Source organism: Triticum aestivum, chromosome 7B (genome assembly GCF_018294505.1).
Source record: "Triticum aestivum cultivar Chinese Spring chromosome 7B, IWGSC CS RefSeq v2.1, whole genome shotgun sequence".
In the NCBI taxonomy this organism is placed as follows: Eukaryota; Viridiplantae; Streptophyta; class Magnoliopsida; order Poales; family Poaceae; genus Triticum; species Triticum aestivum.
The window spans coordinates 46,543,521-46,563,698 of NC_057813.1; the positions used below are offsets into that span (position 1 = coordinate 46,543,521).

The 20,178-nt window shown below is 40.4% G+C and overlaps 1 long non-coding RNA gene across 2 annotated transcripts; it reads left to right on the top strand.

The window, feature by feature from the left end:
• The first annotated feature begins 17,152 nt into the window (after positions 1–17,152).
• On the top strand, positions 17,153–19,601 carry LOC123159428 (uncharacterized). 2 transcript variants are annotated; one of them, XR_006479692.1, is made up of 4 exons: positions 17,153–17,755; positions 17,847–17,891; positions 18,388–18,440; positions 19,324–19,601. It is a non-coding gene; the product is annotated as an uncharacterized lncRNA (long non-coding RNA). The 2 variants fall into 2 exon arrangements; XR_006479691.1 differs by lacking the exons at positions 18,388–18,440; positions 19,324–19,601 and adding an exon at positions 17,976–18,376.
• Positions 19,602–20,178: the final 577 nt, after the last annotated feature.

A 20,178-nucleotide genomic window follows, 5' to 3' on the forward strand; every position in this document is an offset into this window, starting at 1 on the left:
TCTTGCAAGTCTATAGTCACCTACTATGTGTTATGATCCGGCAACCCCGAAGTGACAATAATCGAGACCACTCCCGGTGATTACCATAGTTTGAGGAGCTCATGTATTCACTATGTGCTAATGCTTTGTTTCGGTTCTCTATTAAAAGGAGGCCTTAATATCCCTTAGTTTCCAATAGGACCCCGCTGCCACGGGAGGGTAGGACAAAAGATGTCATGCAAGTTCTTTTCCATAAGCACGTATGAATATATATTGAATACATGCCTACATTACATTGATGAACTGGAGCTAGTTCTGTGTCACCCTATGTTATGACTGTTACATGACGAACCACATCCGGCATAATTATCCATCACTGATCCGGTGCCTACGAGTTTTCCATATACTGGTTCTCGCTTATTTACTTTTCCGTTGCTACTGTTACAATCACTACAAAATACCAAAAACATTACTTTTACTGTCTTTACTTTTGTTACCGTTACCACCACTATCATATTACTTTGTTACTAAACACTCTGATGCAGATACTAAGTTTCTAGGTGTGGTTGAATTGACAACTCAGCTGCTAATACTTGAGAATATTCTTTGGCTCCCCTTGTGTCGAATCAATAAATTTGGGTTGAATACTCTACCCTCAAAAACTGTTGCGATCCCCTATACTTGTGGGTTATCAAGACCTTTTTCTAGTGCCATTGTCAGGGAGCATAGATCTATTCTTTGAGTCACTTGGGATTTATATCTGCTGGACACTATGAAGAACTTGAAAGACGATCAAACTACTATCTTGCCCTCAACTACGAGGGGAGGTAAGGAACTGCCATCTAGCTCTGCACTAGATTCTCCTTTGGTTATAAGTAAGCTTGCAACACCTAAACCTGCTACTGCTATGAATTCTGATATGTCGCATGTTATTGATGATGCCACTTCTGCTATGCATGATACTTATGATGAAACTACTTCTATGCTTGATACTACTATGCCCCTTGGTGAATTTCTTGATGAGCAAATTGCTAGGTCTAGAGAAAGAGAAATTATTGAACCTGAATACGATGATGATAGTGATGATGAAATATGCCTGCTATTCCTGAGGGTTATCTTTTTGATGCGAATCTTCTGCAGCTATTTTTGCTTGCCAGGATAGATATGAACTTAAGAGGTTGCTAGTTAAATGGAGTAAAGAATCTTTTAGATAGAATGAGACCCGACCCTGCTTTTGCTACTTCACCTATTGTGTTCCCGATAAGGATTATTATGATTTTTCTGTTGATCCAGATATAATTACTTTGGTTGAATCTGATCCTTTTATGGCTATGAATCTGAAACTGTTGTGGCACATCTTACTAAGTTAAATGATATAGCTGCCCTGTTTACTAATAATGAGAGATCGCGCTACCTTTATTTACTCAAAATATTTCCGTTCTCATTAAAGGGTGATGCTAAGACTTGGTATAATTCTCTTGCTCCTGGTTGTGTGCAAGTCCCCAGGATATGATTTATTACTTCTCTGCTAAATATTTCCCTGCTCATAAGAAACAAGCTGCCTTGCGGGAAATATACAACTTTGTGCAAATCAAAGAAGAGAGTCTCCCACAAGCTTGGGGGAGGCTTCTCAGTTACTTAATGCTTTGCCTGATCATCCCTTAAGAAAACTGAAATACTTGATATCTTTTATAATGGACTAACTGATGCTTCCAAGGATTACCTGGATAGTTGTGCTGGTTGTGTTTTCAGGGAAAGAACAGTCGATGAAGCTGAAATTCTATTGAATAATATGTTGACTAATGAAAATAATTGGACTCTTCCTGAGCCATTCCCGAGGCAATTCCTGAACCAATTGAGCCAACTCCTGAGCCTATTCCTAAACCCACTCCGAAGAAGAGAGGTGTTTTATTTCTCAGTCCTGAAGATATGCAAGAGGCAAAGAAATCAATGAAAGAAAAAGGTATTAAAGTTGAAGATGTTAAGGAATTTACCTCCTATTGAAGAAATACATGGTCTTAATATACCGCTTGTTGAAGAACCACATTGTCTTGATAACCCGACACAGTAGTAAAGGTAAATTCTCTCTATAGATATGATAAAGTTGAAATCCCCTCTACTAAATTTCATAGCCCATGCTTAGATGAATTGATGACTTTATGGCTAGACAAGAAAGTTTTAATGCTTATGTTGGTAGAGAGTTAAAGAATAATGCTTTCGAGATAGGATGTATAAGTGATAATCTGGCTAGAGTTTAAAGATGAACTTCACCTCGTTAGCAATATGCTTCCATGGTTGCTACTCAAGCTGAGCAAGTTCTTAAAGCTCAAAATGATTTGCTTGATGAATTAAATAATAAAAATGACTTTGCTGTTAGAGTGGTTACTAGAACTGGTAGAATGACTCAGGAACCTTTGTATCCTGAAGGCCACCCTAAGAGAATTGAACAAGATTCTCAGAATAATAATCTAGATGCTCCTAGTTCATCTAAGAAGAAGAAAAAGAAGAATGATAGGACTTTGCAAACTTCTAGTGAACCTAATGTAGAAACACGTGAGAATCCTAATAATACTTCTATCTATGATGCCGAAACACAATCCGGAGATGAACATGAACCTGATGATAATGCTAATAATGATGTTCATGTAGATTCTCACCTAGTAATAACAATGATATAGAAAATTGAACCTGCTATTGGTCTTGATACCCACAATCAAGAAACCAACGTTATGATAAGAGAGATTTTGTTGCTAGGAAGCACGGTAAAGAAAGAGAACCATGGGTTCAGAAACCCATGCCCTTTCCTCCTAAACCATCCAAGACAAAGGATGATGAGGACTTTGAGCGTTTTGCTGAAATGATTAGACCTATTTCTTACGCATGCGCTTAACTGATATGCTTAAAACAAACCCTTTATGCTAAGTATATGAAGGATATTATTACTAATAAGAGAAAGATACCGGAAGCTGAAATTTCCACCATGCTTGCTAATTATACTTTTAAGGGTGGAATACCAAAGAAACTTGGAGATCCCGGAGTACTTACTATACCATGCTCCATTAAGAGAAATTATGTTAAAACTGCTTTATGTGATCTTGGAGCCGGTGTTAGTGTTATGCCTCTTTCTTTATATCGTAGACTTGACTTGAATAAGTTGACACCTACTGAAATGTCTTTGCAAATGGATGTTAAATCAACTGCTATACCTGTCGGTATTTGTGAGGATGTGCCTGTTGTGGTTGCAAACGTTACTATTTTAACGGACTTTGTTATTCCTGATATTCCTGAGGATGATAATATGTCTATTATTCTTGGAAGACCTTTTCTTAACACTGTAGGGGCTGTTATTGATTGCAACAAAGGCAATGTCACTTTTCATGTTAATGGCAATGAGCAAACGGTACACTTACCGAGGAAACAACCTCAAGTTTATAGTATCAACTCTATTGGAAAAATTCCATCGATTATATTTGGAGGTTTTGAATTTCCTCTCCCTACTGTCAAGAAAAAGTATGATATTCTTATTGTTGGGGATTTTCATATCCCCTTTGAGGTAACTTAGTGTTATTCGAAATTTCTCTGGTTTCGTGATTATTCAGAATGAGTTTGTTAACAAGACTTGATCAACCTTGTTAGTGGGTTCATTTTGATGATCATGGGATGGATGAAACTAGAAGCACAACCTTCTGTACCCTCTTTATATTTCCTTTTTATTTAGTAGAAATAAAGTAAAATAGTATTTTTCTGTCTGTTTCCTGACTTATCGTGCAATATAAAAATACCCCGAAAATAAAAGTCCTCAGAATGCCATGCCAATCTAATATGATTTTTTGGGAATATATGAGGATTTACTGTGCAAAAATTACCGCGGGGGGAGCTGCCACCTGGCCACGAGGGTGGAGGGCGCGCCCCCTACCTCATGGGCCCACGGTGTCCCTCCTCCACTTATTCTTGCACCCATCTTCTTCCTCTGCCTCACACAAACACGAAAAACCAACTCAAGCACGAGTTCCAGCCCCCGTTGCTGTGATTTTTGATCTCCTTGCTCAAAGCACCTCTCGCAAAACTGCTTGGGGAGATTGTTCCTTGGTATGTGACTCCTCCATTGGTCCAATTAGTTTTTGTTCTAGTGCTTTATTCATTGCAAAATTGTGCTGCATAGGTGACCATGTTCTTGAGCTTGCATGTCAAATTTATATGGTTCCAAGTAGTTCCAATGCTTTATACGGGCTCTAGGAACTTGTAGGAGTTGTTGCTATCAATTTTATTGAAGTTGTTCACCTTTATTTGAAGTTACTAAAATTTTCAGAAATTTCTCAGAGGAAACAATATGTTTAGGAGGATGTTCCAAGGTGGCCCTTCAAGGAAGCAAGGCCCCAGGCTTGCAATAGGTGATGCTGACGAGGAACCACCAAGAGATGCTCCCGTGAGGCCCTGTGAATGGCCTTCGGAAAATTTTATGAATCAAGTGGGAATCAAAGAAGAATTTAGCGCATATTTGCGCAACGCCAGTCTTGAGGACTTTGAAGCTGACAAAAGGCCCCAGTATCATGATCTCACAAGTTCATTTGTGAGGAGGTTTGAGTTTTCATCTTCACGTAATTCTCCTTCAGTCATGTTTGACCTTTATGACAAATCGTATACCATGGACTTAGAGGATTTCACTTTTGCTTGCAAACTTCCATCATGGGTTAGTGTCAGGGATCCCCCTAAATCTGAATACAGAGACTTTCTTGCTAGAATAACTGTGGGGGAATCTAGAGATATAACACAAGCCACTTTAGGGAGCATTCACTTTCTTGCTATACATTATTTTGCTCTCTTCATAGGTAGATGCATAAATGCTAAGGATGAAGCATGTCACATGTGTGTCCCTGATCTCAGCATTCTCAGGAGTGCTGTGTTAGGAGACCAATCTTATCATATGGGAGCCATTGTAGCTCGCAGGTTGCATTAGAATAGACATAACGGAGATTTCTTTGGAGGAATTTATGCAACCCGCTTAGCTAATTTTCTTGAGATAGACATTCGTGAGGGTGATATGGAGTTACCCCCTTCTTATTTAGATTTTGATTCTATGGTTTCCCACTAGTTTGTTGAGAGGACTGAACCACCTCTCCAGTATCGACTAATCTTTAACAAACGTCATGTAGTCCATATTGCTCTTCCTGCTCTTGCCTTCTTTGATTTTTAGACAAAAGGAAGATATATTATTACCAGAGAGGAGGTAGATGAGTACGAGAGGAGAGCGGAGGCTGCTCGACGCCATGCTACAGCTCAGGCAGCGATAGCCGCTGCATCACAGTATGACCCCAGCTTCACCTACGGGTATCCGCCAGGTTATCCCTGGCAATAGACCAACTTAGGCCAAAATCCTAAGCTTGGGGGAGTATGTATTTCCCATCGACATTACATTCATGTTCACACACACTCATTGCTAGATGTCGGTGCTCATACTCTTTCACTGTAATATCCATGCTAGTTTATTTTCTTTTTCCTGCTTTCTTCTTGTGTGTTTGATAAACCTTAAGAAAAAACCAAAAAAATTAGTAGTAGTTTATTTCTTTGCTGTAGCAATTAAGAAGAAAACCCAAAAATATTTCCCGTTCTTCTTTTGTTTGTTGGGAGCTTTCCCGTGTAAATAGTTTTTATTTCTTTTCCTTTCTTTGGGGGTCGAGAAGACCATATTAAAAATGCTTAGTGTCTCTTATATGCATGATTGTTTATCTAATTTAGAGCCCATATTACTTGTCTTCTCTCTTGAGTTGAATGCTTGCAGATTCCAGCTTAGTCCAATGCATGTGCACTCTTATTATTATTCACATCGTTCCGTCGTGCAAGTGAAAGGCAATAATGATGATATATGATGGACTTATTGGGATGAGAAAAACTGGTATGAACTCGACCTCTCTTGTTTTTGTAAATATGATGATTCATCATTCCTGAGTTAACTATTATGAAGTAAACATATTTGCAATGACATTTAGAGATTATAGTTGCTTGTGCCATGCTTGATTAGCTATGAGTTATAATGGTTTACCTTGTGTGCCAACATGTTATTAGAATGATTATGATGTGGTATGATGGGATGGTATCCCCCTTTAAATGAATTGAGTGACTCGACTTGGCACATGTTCACGCATGTAGTTGAATCAAATCAACATAGCCTTCATGATATTTATGTTCATGGTAGATTATATCTAACTCATGCTTGTATTCGGTGTAAATTAATTTTAATGCATGTTTACGACTGTTGTCGTTCTCTCAGTTGGTCGCTTCCCAGTCTTTTGCTAGCCTTCACCTGTACTAAGCGGGAATACTGCTTGTGCATCCAAACTCCTTAAACCCCAAAGTTATTCCATTTGAGTCCACTATACCTTCCTATATGCGGTATCTACCTGCTGTTCCAAGTAAATTTGTATGTGCCAAACTCCAAACCTTTAAATGAAATTCTGTTTTGTATGCTCGAGCAGCTCATGTTTCAACTAGGGCTGCCCTTATCTTCCATGTTAGGCGGTTATTCTCAAGAGGAGTGGACTCCGCTCCTGATTCACGAGAAAAATGGCTGGTCGCCGGGATGCCCAGTCCCATGCTTTATGCAAACTAAATCAAAATAACTACAAACAAAACTCCCCCTGGGACCCGTTGAATGTTGGAGGCACTCGTTGTTTCGAGCAAGCCATAGATTGATGCTTGTGGAGGAGAGGGAGTATAAACTTTACCATTCTGTTTGGGAACCACCTATAGATTGATGCTTGTGGAGCAAAAGTATGCCGCTCAAAATGTTATTCAATCTCTATTTTAAAACCGAGCTCTAGCACCTCTACAAATCCCTGCTTCCCTCTGTGAAGGGCCTATCTATTTACTTTTATGTTGAGTCATCATCCTTCTTATTAAAAAGCACCCGCTGGGGAGCACACTGTCGTTTGCATTCATTATAATTGGTTTATATTGGGTATGACTTGACTGGATCTCTTTTACCATGAATTACAATGTTTAGTCAGTCCTTAATCTTTAAAGGTTCTCTGCATTTATGTTTTGCGGTCTCAGAAAGGCTAGCAAGATACCATTTTATTATATCATGTTATGATTATTTTGAGAAAGTGTTCTCATCCGAGTTTTGCTATTATGGCTCGCTAGCTGATTATGCTATTGATATGAGTAACTGTGAGACCTACGTGTTATTGTGAGTATGGTTAGTTCATAATATTGCCGAAACTTGAATGCTGGCTTTTCATGTTTACAACGACAAGAGCAAACAGAGTTTGTAAAAGTTTTTCTTTTTCTCTTTCAGTTTGTCAACTGAATTGCTTGAGGACAAGAAAGGGTTTAAGCTTGGGGGAGTTGATACGTCTCCATCATATCTACTTTTCCAAACACTTTTGCCCTTGTTTTGGACTCTAACTTGTATGATTTGAATGGAATTAACCCGGACTGATGCTGTTTTCAGCAGAATTGCCATGGTGTTGTTTTATGTGCAGAAAATAGAAGTTCTCGGAATGACCTGAAACTCCACGGAACACCTTAGAAAAACAATAAAAAATCCTCACCAAAGATGAAGACCAGGGGGCCCACACCCTATCACGAGGGTGGGGGGCGCACCCCCCTGGGCATGCCCCCTACCTTGTGGGCCCCCTGGTGGCCCTCTGACGCCAACTCCAACTCCATATATTGGCTTTCGGGGAGAAAAAAATCAGAGAGAAGAAATCATCGCGTTTTACGATACGAAGCCGCCGCCAAGCCCTAATCTCTCTCAGGAGGGCTGATCTGTAGTCTGTTCGGGGCTCCGGAGAGGGGGATTCATCGCCGTCGTCATCATCAACCATCCTCCATCACCAATTTCATGATGCTCACCGCCGTGCGTGAGTAATTCCATCGTAGGCTTGCTGGACGGTGATGGGTTGGATGAGATTTATCATGTAATCGAGTTAGTTTTGTTAGGGTTTGATCCCTAGTATCCATTATGTTCTGAGATTGATGTTGCTATGACTTTGCTATGCTTAATGCTTGTCACTAGGGCCTGAGTGCCATGATTTCAGATCTAAACCTATTATGTTTTCATGAATATATGTGTGTTCTTGATCCTATCTTGCAAGTCTATAGTCACCTACTATCTGTTATGATTCGGCAACCCCGAAGTGACAATAATCGGGACCACTCCCGGTGATGACCATAGTTTGAGGAGTTCATGTATTCACTATGTGCTAATGCTTTGTTCCGGTTCTCTATTAAAAGGAGGCCTTAATATCCCTTAGTTTCCAATAGGTCTCCGCTGCCACGGGAGGGTAGGACAAAAGATGTCATGCAAGTTCTTTTCCATAAGCATGTATGACTATATACGGAATACATGCCTACATTACATTGATGAACTGGAGCTAGTTCTGTGTCACCCTATGTTATGACTGTTACATGACGAACCACATCCGGCATAATTATCCATCACTGATCCGGTGCTTACGAGTTTTCCATATACTGGTTCTCTCTTATTTACTTTTCCGTTGCTACTGTTACAATCACAACAAAATACCAAAAACATTACTTTTACTGTCTTTACTTTTGTTAACGTTACCACCACTATCATATTACGTTGCTACTAAACACTCTGCTGCAGATACTAAGTTTCCAGGTGTGGTTGAATTGACAACTCAGCTGCTAATACTTGAGAATATTCTTTGGCTCCCTTTGTGTCGAATCAATAAATTTGGGTTGAATATTCTACCCTCGAAAACTGTTGCGATCCCCTATACTTGTGGGTTATCAAGGACTTTGAGCGAAAATCATCAAGTGAGGAAAACCCAAACCCAAACACACCTACAAACACAAAGTGATTGAGCATCACTGAAGAGATTGATCCTGCGTGGATTCGACGCTTGTTACCTTTGAAGACTGTGCTTCTTCCAGACGGTTAAGCATCATGGTCTAGAGCATCCAAGAGGAATTGTGGATCGCCGAGTGACCGAGTCTGTGAAGGTTTGGAAGTCACCTGAAGACTTACCACGAGTGATTGGGTGATGTCTGTGTGACCTTAGCTCAAGGATAATACGGTGAGGACTGTGTGTCCGGGACTATGTGTCCTCAGGTTTAAATACCTAGCCGCTCCAACCAGACGTACAACTGAGACAGCAGTTGGAACTGGTCTACCAAATCATTGTCTTCACCAAGCTTACTAGTTCTATTTCCTCAACTCTTTAATTTCCTCATTTCAGTTGTTGTGTGATTGTTCATATCTGTTTGAAGACATTGACTGAAGACTTTCTCAATTTCCTCAGTTCAATTTCTTCAGTCTGTCCATCTTCATCCTGCGTTATCCTGTGCTTACGCTTTCTGTACTCTGTGGTTGTCTTTATTTCATCATGATGACTATGCTTGTGTTCTGCTATGTTTACTTTTGATTACTTACTCCGAGTCAAGTAGTTCTTCATTTAGGAATTTCCTCGCTAGAAAGTTCCTTAGTGAAGAATTCATAAAAATCGCCTATTCACCCCCCCTCTAGTCGATATAACGTGCTTTCAATTGGTATTAGAGCAAGGTACTCCCTTATTCTGTGTGATTTTGGTTTAACCGCCTGGAGTTTTAGTTATGTCGACTGCAGGAATGAGGAATGTATCCTGCCCCATCCTTGACGGTCATGAGTATCCCTGGTGGAAGGCCATGATGAAGAAGCGACTCATGGCAATGAACAACGAACTGTGGACCGTCATTGAGATTGGTCTTACCGATCTATGCAAGATGGCGGAGGTTGATGACATTCGCAAGTACACTCTACTCAACCTCACAGCGAAGGATGTCATCTGCTCCTGTTTGTCCCAAAATCAGTTCAGGAACGTCATGCATCTCAATCACGCGAAGCTAATCTGAGACCGGCTCTCTGAGGTCTACGAAGGTCATCGTACTCGTCATGATCCTTGGTTTGAGGATTTCAAGGATTCTCTCAAGGAGATGACTTTCGCACCTGAATCATCATCCTCTTCACAGTGCCTTATGGCAAAGGGTGCTAAGGTAACTAAATGCTACTTTTCGAATCTAGTGATGATGAATTAGGTGATGAATTTGGCCCCAGCTATGTCAAACTTACTTCCCTTGCCACTAAACAAGAAAGAGCTTTGGAAAAGGTTCAATACATGCTAAATAAGGGCGATGATATGTTGGGTGAGGAAATGTATCGGTCGAAAGCTTTGTCTGAAAGTCTTCAGACGCTTCAGTCCAAGTTTGACACCCTTCAAGGTCATCATAACACTCTCTTATCTGATCACGAGAAGCTTTCTTATGAATTTCTTCAAAGAAAACAAGACCTTGAGAAGCTAAGAGTGAGTTATGAAGATCTTTAGAAGGAGCGCGATTCATTACTTGCTCAACAAATCAGCGCTACTCAGGAAGAATTTGTTCCTCCATGTTTGAAGTGCATTGAACGTGAAACTGCTAATTCTTCACCTGAATGTTCAAATGTTTCTAATGCTACAAATTCCTCATCTGTCTCTGCTATCACTAATTCCTCATCTGAGGACATTGCTAGTATCACTGATGATGCAGGGCTGAAGGAATTGTACATGACAGGCATGTACAAAAGCCTCAAAGGGCATCAGACTCTTTGTGATGTGCTTAAAAAGCAGATCCTCACCAGGAACCCTAGGAAAGAGGGTATTGCCTTTGAGAGGAAACTCAATGCTGATGTAACATATTGGAAGCCTGAGCAGTACCCCAAAACCTCATGGGTTGCTGCAAAGGGACCTCCAGTTGATCCATCCAATTTATCTGGCTTTACATGTGATTCTCCTCACTCTTCTGATGAGTCATTTGACTCCAACTATAAACTGTTCAAAAACCAGAATGGTGAAGTATTTGCTAGATATGTTGGCACTAACTGCAGGAACGGTTCCCCTATGAAGAAAATCTGGGTTCCCAAAAGTTGCCTTGAAATTCTTCAGGTGAATGTCCTCATGACACCACCTGTGAAGAATAGGAACTCCAGATCAAATTCTTCATATGGATCCAAGTCCTCATACGGACCAAATTCCTCACGTGGATCAAATTCCTCAAAAGGATCAAAATCCTCATATGATAATCATCGTGCTAATTCCTCTGTTTCGCAGGGAAGAGCTAAGGGCTATGAATATGAGAATTATTCTTCCAACCATTATGTTCATAAGTCCTCGAAGAATTTCTCTGCTTATTCATATGCTTATCCTAACCCCTCTTATGTGAAACAAAGTCGACTGGCTTCTATGCCACCCTTCTCATATGGTGCTCGCAGAGTGATGTATTCTTTGGCACCCCTTCAGATGTGGGTGGTGAAGAAAAAGAACTAATCTCTTATGCACGGTCAGGTCTCCATACGTGCTCAAAACGCCTGAAGAATTTGCTGGAGACCTGGACAGTGCCTGAAAGGACGCAGGCTAATCATGATGAAATGAACTTTCATTTCACACGTCCTCAACTGTTTTGTCTGTTCTTTTGCTTGATGAGATTGATCTGATGATATTGATGTCATATTCTTCACTGATGAAGTATATGAGTTCGTAAGATGCACTAATTCATCTGCAGGATGATCAACCCAAAGCCAATGAGTGGGTCCTCGATAGTGGATGTACAAATCACATGACTGGTGACAAAAATCTATTGATGGATGCTCCGTTATCACCGTCACATCTGAAGCATATCATCTTCGCTGACAAAGGCAAAAGTCAGGTATTGGGTCTAGGTAAGGTTGCGATCTCAAAGGATTGACACATGGACAAAGTCATGCTTGTCGAGTCCTTAGGATACAACCTCATGTCTGTCTCAATGCTTTGTGATCTCGATATGGTTGTTCTCTTTGGCAAATATCGTTGTGTTGTGATCATGGAAGCTGACAATTCCAAAGTCTTCGAAGGCTTTAGGAGAGGATACCTGTACATTGTTGATTTCTCTACAGGACCACAACCAATCGTATGCCTAGTTGCAAAAGCTTTAGAAGGCTGCCTATGGCATTGATGACTTGGGCATGCTGGCATGAGGAATTTGCACACGCTTGCGAAGAAGAAGCATGTCATTGGCATTGAGAATGTCAAATTCCTCAAGGATCACTTATGCGGAGCCTGTGAAGCTGGAAAGATGATAAAGGCCAAGCATCCAGCGAAGACTATCATGACTACCACTTGACCATCTGAATTGCTTCACATGGATCTCTTTGGTCCTAATCATTGTTCTGCTGTTACAAATGATGCATCTCTATATGGCTTTGTTATTGTTGATGATTATTCTCGTTACACATGGGTGCACATTGTCACGTACAAACATGAGGTGCAAGAAGTCTTCAAACGATTTTCCTCGAGGGCTTCAACCAACTTTGGTGTGAAGATCAAGCACATCAGAAGTGACAATGGGACTGAGTTCAAGAATTCCGGTCTTGATGACTATCTTGATGAACTTGGTATTACTCATGAGTTATCTACTCCTTATACTCCTTAGCAGAATGGCGTCGTGGAGCACAAAAATAGAACTCTTGTTGAGATGGCTTGCACTATGCTTGACGAATACAAGACGCCTCATCGATTCTGGATTGAGGCAATTGATACTGCGTGCCACATCATCAACAAAGTATATCTTCACAAATTCTTCAAGAAGACTGCTTATGAACTCCTCACTGACAAGAAAACCAATGTGAGTTACTTCAAAGTCTTAGGTGCTAAATGTTGGATTAGAGATCCTCATCACAATTCTAAATTTGCATCGAAAGCACATGAGGGTTTTATGCTTGGTTACGGAAAGGACTCGCACACCTACAAAGTCTTCAACAACGTTCTCCACAAGGTTGTTGAAACTGTAGATGTGCGGTTCGATGAAACTAATGGCTCGCAAAGAGAGCACCTACTTCTGTGTTAGATGAACCAGCACCTGAGGCATCTATCAAGTTCAAGGCTACTGAGGATGTCATTCCTACCGAAGAATCTGTTAAAGAATTCATTCCAGAACATGAAGAACGTCGAGCTGGCGCACCTGAAGAAAATGGTTCCGAGGAAAATGCTCCTGAGAAAATGCGGATCAAATTCCTCAAAGACAACCCGCTCATCCTCGGATTGCAAACGAAGTGCAAGTCGAGAAGATCATCGATGACATTGAAGCACCAGGTCCTCTCACACACTCAAAAGCTTCACATTTGTCTAACTTTTGTGGGCACTTTGCTTTTGTCTCTATCAGAGAGCCCACTAAGGTAGATGAAGCATTTCTGGAGCCTGGGTGGATTCAAGCTATGCAAGAAGAATTGCATTAGTTCAAGCTCAACAACGTCTGGGAACTGGTCAAACATCCAGATCCTCGCAAATACAACATCATTGGCACAAAGTGGATCTACCACAACAAGCAAGATGAAAATGGCCTTGTGGTGAGGAATAAGGCACGGCTTGTAGCTCAAGGCTACACACAGGTTGAAGGAATTGATTTCAATGGAACTTTTGCACCTGTTGCTAGACTTGAGGCTATTCGCACATTACTTGCTTATGCTAGTCATCATGATATCATCTTACAACAAATGGATGTGAAAAGTGCATTCCTCAATGGTAAGCTTGATGAAGAAGTATATGTTGCTCAACCCCCGGGTTTTGAAGATCCAAAGCATCCTGACAAAGTCTTCAGACTCAATAAGGCCCTGTATGGCCTCAAGCAGGCCCCTCGGGCGTGGTATGATACTTTGAAGGAATTACTCATGAAGAAAGGCTTCAAACCCGGTTCACTCGACCCAACTCTTTTCACTAAATCTTATGATGGTGAATTGTTTGTGTGCCAAATTTATGTTGATGATCAATTTTTGGCTGTACTGACCAAAGTTACAGTGATGAATTTGGCTATATGATGAGTGAAGAATATCAAATGTCTATGATGGGAGAATTGAAATTCTTTTTAGGTCTTCAAATTCGTTAACAGCGCAATGGCATATTCATATCTCAGGAGAAATACCTCAAAGATGTATTGAGGAAATTCGGCATGCAAGATTGCAAAGGGGTCAAAATTTCAATGCCCACAAATGGCCATCTATGCACTGATGAAAACGGTAAAGACTTCGATCAAAAGGTATACTGCTCCATGATTGGCTCTTTATTGTACCTATGTGCATCTAGGCCGTATATTATGCTTAATGTTTTCATGTGTGCCCGATTTCAAGCTACACAGAAGGAATCACACCATAAAGCTGTGAAGCATATTCTTCGATATCTAGCTCACACACCAACACTTGGATTATGGTATCCCAAAGGCTCTTCATTTGATCTCATTGAATATTCAAACTCTGACTATGCTGGTGATCGTGTGGACCGCAAGTCAACATCAGGCACATGCCATTTCCTCGGACGATCTTTGGTCTTTTGGTCCTCGAAGAAACAGAACTGCATATCACTCTCCACTGCAGAAGCTGAGTACATTGCTGCTGGATCATGCTGTGCTCAATTACTATGGATGAAGCAAACCCTCAAGGACTATGGCATCAACGTGAAGAATGTGCCTCTCTACTACGACAATGAGAGCGCTATCAAGATTGCTCATAACCCAGTTCAGCACTCGAAGACAAAGCACATCCAGATTCGTCATCATTTTCTTCGTGATCATGTGTTGAAGGGCGACATCTCCATCGACCATGCAAGCACTAAAGACCAGCTGGCCGATATCTTCACTAAGCCCTTGGATGAGAAGAGATTTAGCAAGTTGCGGTGTGAGCTAAATATCCTAGAATCTTCTAATGTTCTCTGAAAAGGACACACATCTTAACACTTATGCTGACTTGATGACTTAGATGCGCAACACACAAAGTAACATTTTTCTTCAACCAATGAAGACTAACCCTCTAAGTGTGAAGAAATTAATGAAGAAATTGACTCTCAGAGCCCTACGATAATTGTATGCGGTGTCTGAAATTAGCTTTCTTATACGGTGGGTTGCCACCAACCAAAGTTGAAAATCTTCAATTTGAGTTTTTCTTCGTTTTTGAAATTCCTCAGTTTTTCAAATTCTTCAACTTTGCATTGTCTTCACTCTTTCTGGCATTGTTCTTTATTTGAATATATAAATTTATGAGTTTATGTCCTCTACAGCATTCACTTATTGCTAATTCTTCAAGTTGATTTTTCCGCTAAGTGAATGTGATCAGACCCTTCCCCCTCTATGCTAAACTCAACCAAGTCTATTCACAAATTCTTCATGTGCGTTCTATTTGAAACTCGTTCAAAATCTTCAATGTGTCCTTGTCAGCTGAAGAAATTGCTAACGGAACTTTTAACTTATCTTATCAAAATTTTCGGCTTTGCCGCTCAAACCGTTCCACATCCCATGACAATACTTATCTATTCACCCACGATCTTACACGATCGCCACCTCTCAGTATGTGGGTGACACATGTCAAGCGAATGAGAAGGGTCAGGGGCACGTTCGTCTAATTTCTTCGGGCGTATAGTTTTTTACTTTGACTATAAATATCCCCCCTCCTCTTCCTCACTTTGTTTTTACTCCGCTCATTCTCACACCCGCTCGAGCTTCTCAAACCCTAGCGCCGCCGCTACTTCATCATCGCCGGTGAGGAAGAGCTTCACTGCCTTGACCTCGTCACCGTCGTACTCGCGCCGATTGCGGATTTCTTCACTCCGCCGCTGGCATAGCTGTCTTCCTCTGCTGAGTTAGGGCGTGGAAGATCTGAGCTGACGAACTTCACATCTACACTTCCTAGTTCGTCGTGTTCTTCATCAAGGGTAATTAAAAGTTACTTTTACTACCCTCTTTGATTTGAATGTTTTCTTGAAAATCTTCAAAGGTGTTTATTCTTGAAATCTTCACACACTGAACACCTCACATGTCATTGCTCTTGATTCGTTTCTCTAAGCAATGATTTTCTTCAAGATTCCTCAATTGTGTGGATCTTTGATCTATACAACTCTGGAACCTAAGACAAAGCATGCTTAGTGAAATTCCTCAAGACTCATCTTGTCAAATTCCTCAAACTTATCCTTTTTGAAAAACCTTCTGAGAACGCATATGACCTCTCCAAATTCCTCGCAACTATACTATATTCACAGGTACACATGTCTGCTGCTAAATCACTAGGTTCTCATCAACTTAACTCATTTGCAGCATTCCTTGAAGAAAAGTTGCATACCTCTTCAGAAACTTCAGTTGTTCATATTCCTCAGTTGAAGAAAATGGCTGACGGTAAGAAGCCACAGAAGGGTGGAAAGAGGCTTGAGGTCAACACAACATTAGAAATCCCTGATGACATTTATGTTGGGTACTGCACACCCCCTGAGGAGGATAGAACACTACAACAAAATCGAGATACTGTGACGAAAATCCTCGTGACGATGGTGTCCAACGTCACACAAATTCCTAATGTGTGATGTTTCATAGGTGGCGTCACCGGTTACCACAAATCGGTGACCATAAGCGTCACTGGATTGCCTCGGCCATTCAGCACACCTGGCTATCAATTTCTATGACATTTTTGTAATTTCCGTGACTAACCTACTAGAGTCACCGAGTACTATGAATGTGTGAAGATCATTTTTTTCATGTAACATATTGTAGTGGGACCCGCCGTAGCTAGTTCATGGGTTATTGAGCGGTAGGACCCATGCGTCAGTGTTGCCGGTGTGACTCGGCATAGTTTTTTCAAATCTGTGGAGGACTGTAATTATTTTGTTCGATATAGTAATATAAATAGGTAGTGGCCATGGATATATTTATCATAATTATATTTTGTAATGAAAAACGTTATTTTGTTCTTTCTAATATAAATAGATAGTGGGCGTTTATGAGCTGATTTTGCTTATCTCCAAAATAAAAATGGAAATAAGGGAGTGAAGGGAAATAAGAAGAAAAAAATCAATAATCAAAATGAGAAAACTTCATTTTGCTTTTATATCTATATATGATATAATAATTAGTTAGTGGGTAGGCAAAAAAAACTTAAATTGGAATAGTTCATGAGCTAATGTTGTTTCATTTCTATCTCAAAGGTTAAAATGAAAATATGAGAGTCGATGAGAAATTTTTTATTCTTATCTTTTTTTCTGAGACAAACTTGTCTATAAACATGTAGTCGCCGGGCAACAAACTTGAAGCTAGCTACAGGAGTTTGAGACTATCTTATCTACAGAAGTTTGATCCGGCGAACACCATGATCTCCACCCACCTTTTAAACGGAAAACAATGCTGCTCCTAGAATTTAGCTACACGAGCCGGTCAGCCAATTAGGCGCTAGCTGCCACGTTCTGTGCGTCCAAATAAAACCCTAGTCTAAAAAATCCCCAAATACACCCGTGCCCACTCCCACCTGACTCGGATCTCCTCTCACCGGCGGCGCCTCCAAGTCAGTCGCCGCCAGCAGCGCCACCCAAAATCCCTCCCCTCCTCTGCCCTCTGGTCCGCCGCGCCACCCTCTCTCTGTTCGATGCCACGTCCCCAGGCACCACTACACCGACACCAGCCTGCGACATTTGCTGTCTGGTTCGACCTCCATGCAACCTCCACCGCCACTTCTTGGATGGCTCAAGACCATCGCTCTCTCCATCTCCGGCGCCTTGCCCAGCTTCGTTTCTCACCTCGTGCCTCACCATGATCCGGCCGCTGCCTCACCCTCCCGCCACCATCAACTACTTGAAGATCAGCTTCGTCTGACGAACCAACAAGACAGCGGCGGCGGAGAGATCAGGTTTGGGAGAGGCAACCCGACGATGCAAAGAGGCCAGGGGATGAGTTGGAAACTCTTCAAGGAACCCGCGTGTAGCACCATCAGATCTGGTCCCCTTCCAACTATTTGATGGTAAAATTTCGCTGCTTACTTTTTTTCTTCTATAATTTCCTGATGTAACATTTGTGATTTGGAATTTGATTCTTCTAACGACCTACTTCAGATCACCTCTCCCTGGTTGCAGTTAATCTAGATGAGGAGTAAGAATGTAAGATCAATGTCATTCTTATTGGTTTATACTTCTATGGTCCTGCCTTTCTCTAAATTTCTACGATGAATAATTTCAACGCAGGTTTCCCTTTTATGCTGCAAGATCATTCAATCTCCAGCATGCTCAAGAACATCTAATGTGTGACTACACTCTGTGTCCAGAGTATTAACAATGAAACTGTATTAGGAATAGCCTTTTATTAGAAGCTATATGCACAAGAAATTAATATTCTATGATAATAGTTAATAAGTTAAACATATGTTGAGGGCTCCTATCATGGGCCATACCATGTCTTCTTAGTTGCTAGGTACTGTAAAATCTGTATATTAAAAGGTTTATTCAGATGCTAATACTGCTCGGTGAAAGAGAAAGTTATTATGTTAATTCTGTAATATTTTTTCTCCATGCGATCACTTGTCAGTATATTGTTTCTCTTCTGTTTTATTCCACTATAATGCAGGTGCATTAAATATTAATTGACTGCTCACTGTAGGTAGTAGGTTAAGTTTGCAATATCAAGATAATCTTATCGGCCTTGCAATGTTGGTACAGTCTGAAGCTTAATCTTTTTACTACTTGCTTCTCCACTTCCTATTTTTTTACAGTCCAGTACTTGACAATTCCTTACCTGGTTGTGTATGCTTAACATTTAAGCTCATTGTGTCCTTCCTTTGCCCATAATTTGTATTTTTATTTGTTGTATTTAGAATGAGGAAGCATCAAGCATCGTACAACTGTAGTGCAAGTACACAAGTAGCTGTAGCTGCTGGAGAAGATGAGCAAGCACACAATAGATTCAAATACTGTAGTCTACTGTACTAGTACTAGTTGCTTATGGCACTTAGTTGCATCTAAGGTGATGAACGGCCAAATTCGTAGCATGTCTAAATCAATTCAGATATGAGAAAACACAGACTTAATAGGAATAAGGTGGCCTGCGATGGTCTGGTGGCGACCTTTAGAGTTTAGATATTAAATCATTCTGAGATTGTTCAATATTGAATGGATGCCACTCCTTACTAAAAACATTTTTGTGTTTGCTTTGCTAAGTACATTACTGATCTATTTTTTATGTTTTTTTTATGATGTGCTGATCTAAACTTGTGTATTAACCAAAGCATCAAACAACTATACTTATGCAGCTAATTATGAAATATGTTAAGTAGCACAGTACTTAAAAGTGCAGTGGGGATCCATGTAAATTATTTTGACCGACAACTTTTTATACCAGTTTGTGTCTTCTTATTCTGCCAAACAAATTTACTGTTTTATCGCCCCATCTTCATGCTGCAAATCTAGCTAATAATGTACTCAGGTTCATAATTTCATAGATTGTAAGCTTCTTAGTGGCATTCTTATACCTTGTTATCTTGTATGTTTTCATCTCATTAAGATGTAACACACTGTTGTATTTCATTAATTTATATAGGCACCGGGAGGAGTTCAAGACAGAGCATGTGATTTGGCTGAAGCAACTCAGCAAGCAAATAATCCAAAGCTGATGGTGAATGAAGGCCATCTTTTGTGATAGAAAGATAGTTTGTATAATCATACATTGCAATCATGAGAACAACACATATGGTCTTTTTAGTTATCTATAGATATCACTTATCGTCTTGTCTATTGTCAGGCCAAACTTGAGTCGGTGCTATTATTTATTGTCATTTCTATTTATGAGTATGATTTATATTTCATTTCAATTTATAATGTGATTTGGCTCTTTACTTATTTATATAATGTGATGTGAATTAAATATTTACTGTGATATGCATTCGCAATATGGTGGATTTGATAATTCATTGTAAATTATTAATAATAAATAAATAATTTTTGATGATGTCATCTTCATGAATAATGAATGTAGTACGCTAGTAGGTGGATAATCTGCGCGGATGTTGTCTTGCATAAAGCCAGTGACATTGCTCTGTCATTGAATATGGTACAGTATGGCCCCTCTGCTCCTAACATGTGACATTAATCGATCGTCATAGAAGTAGAAAGTTGTTGACGTTCTAGAAAACGTCACCGAAGGTCCCAATTTCGGTGACATTTTTTTGAGCGCGCCGTCACTAGGAGTAATCTGTGACGGGGATTCCATGACGATGCTTGTGACGGCCATAAAACGTCACTCAGGAGTAATTTGTGACGTTATTAGCCATTCGATGACATTTTTTGCCTCGTCACAGTAGGCCCGATCTCTTGTAGTGGAAATCAGCGCAAGGTGCGTATTCAAAAGATTGAGAGGCGATGGGAACGGGAATGGAGGGACTACAGATATGTCACT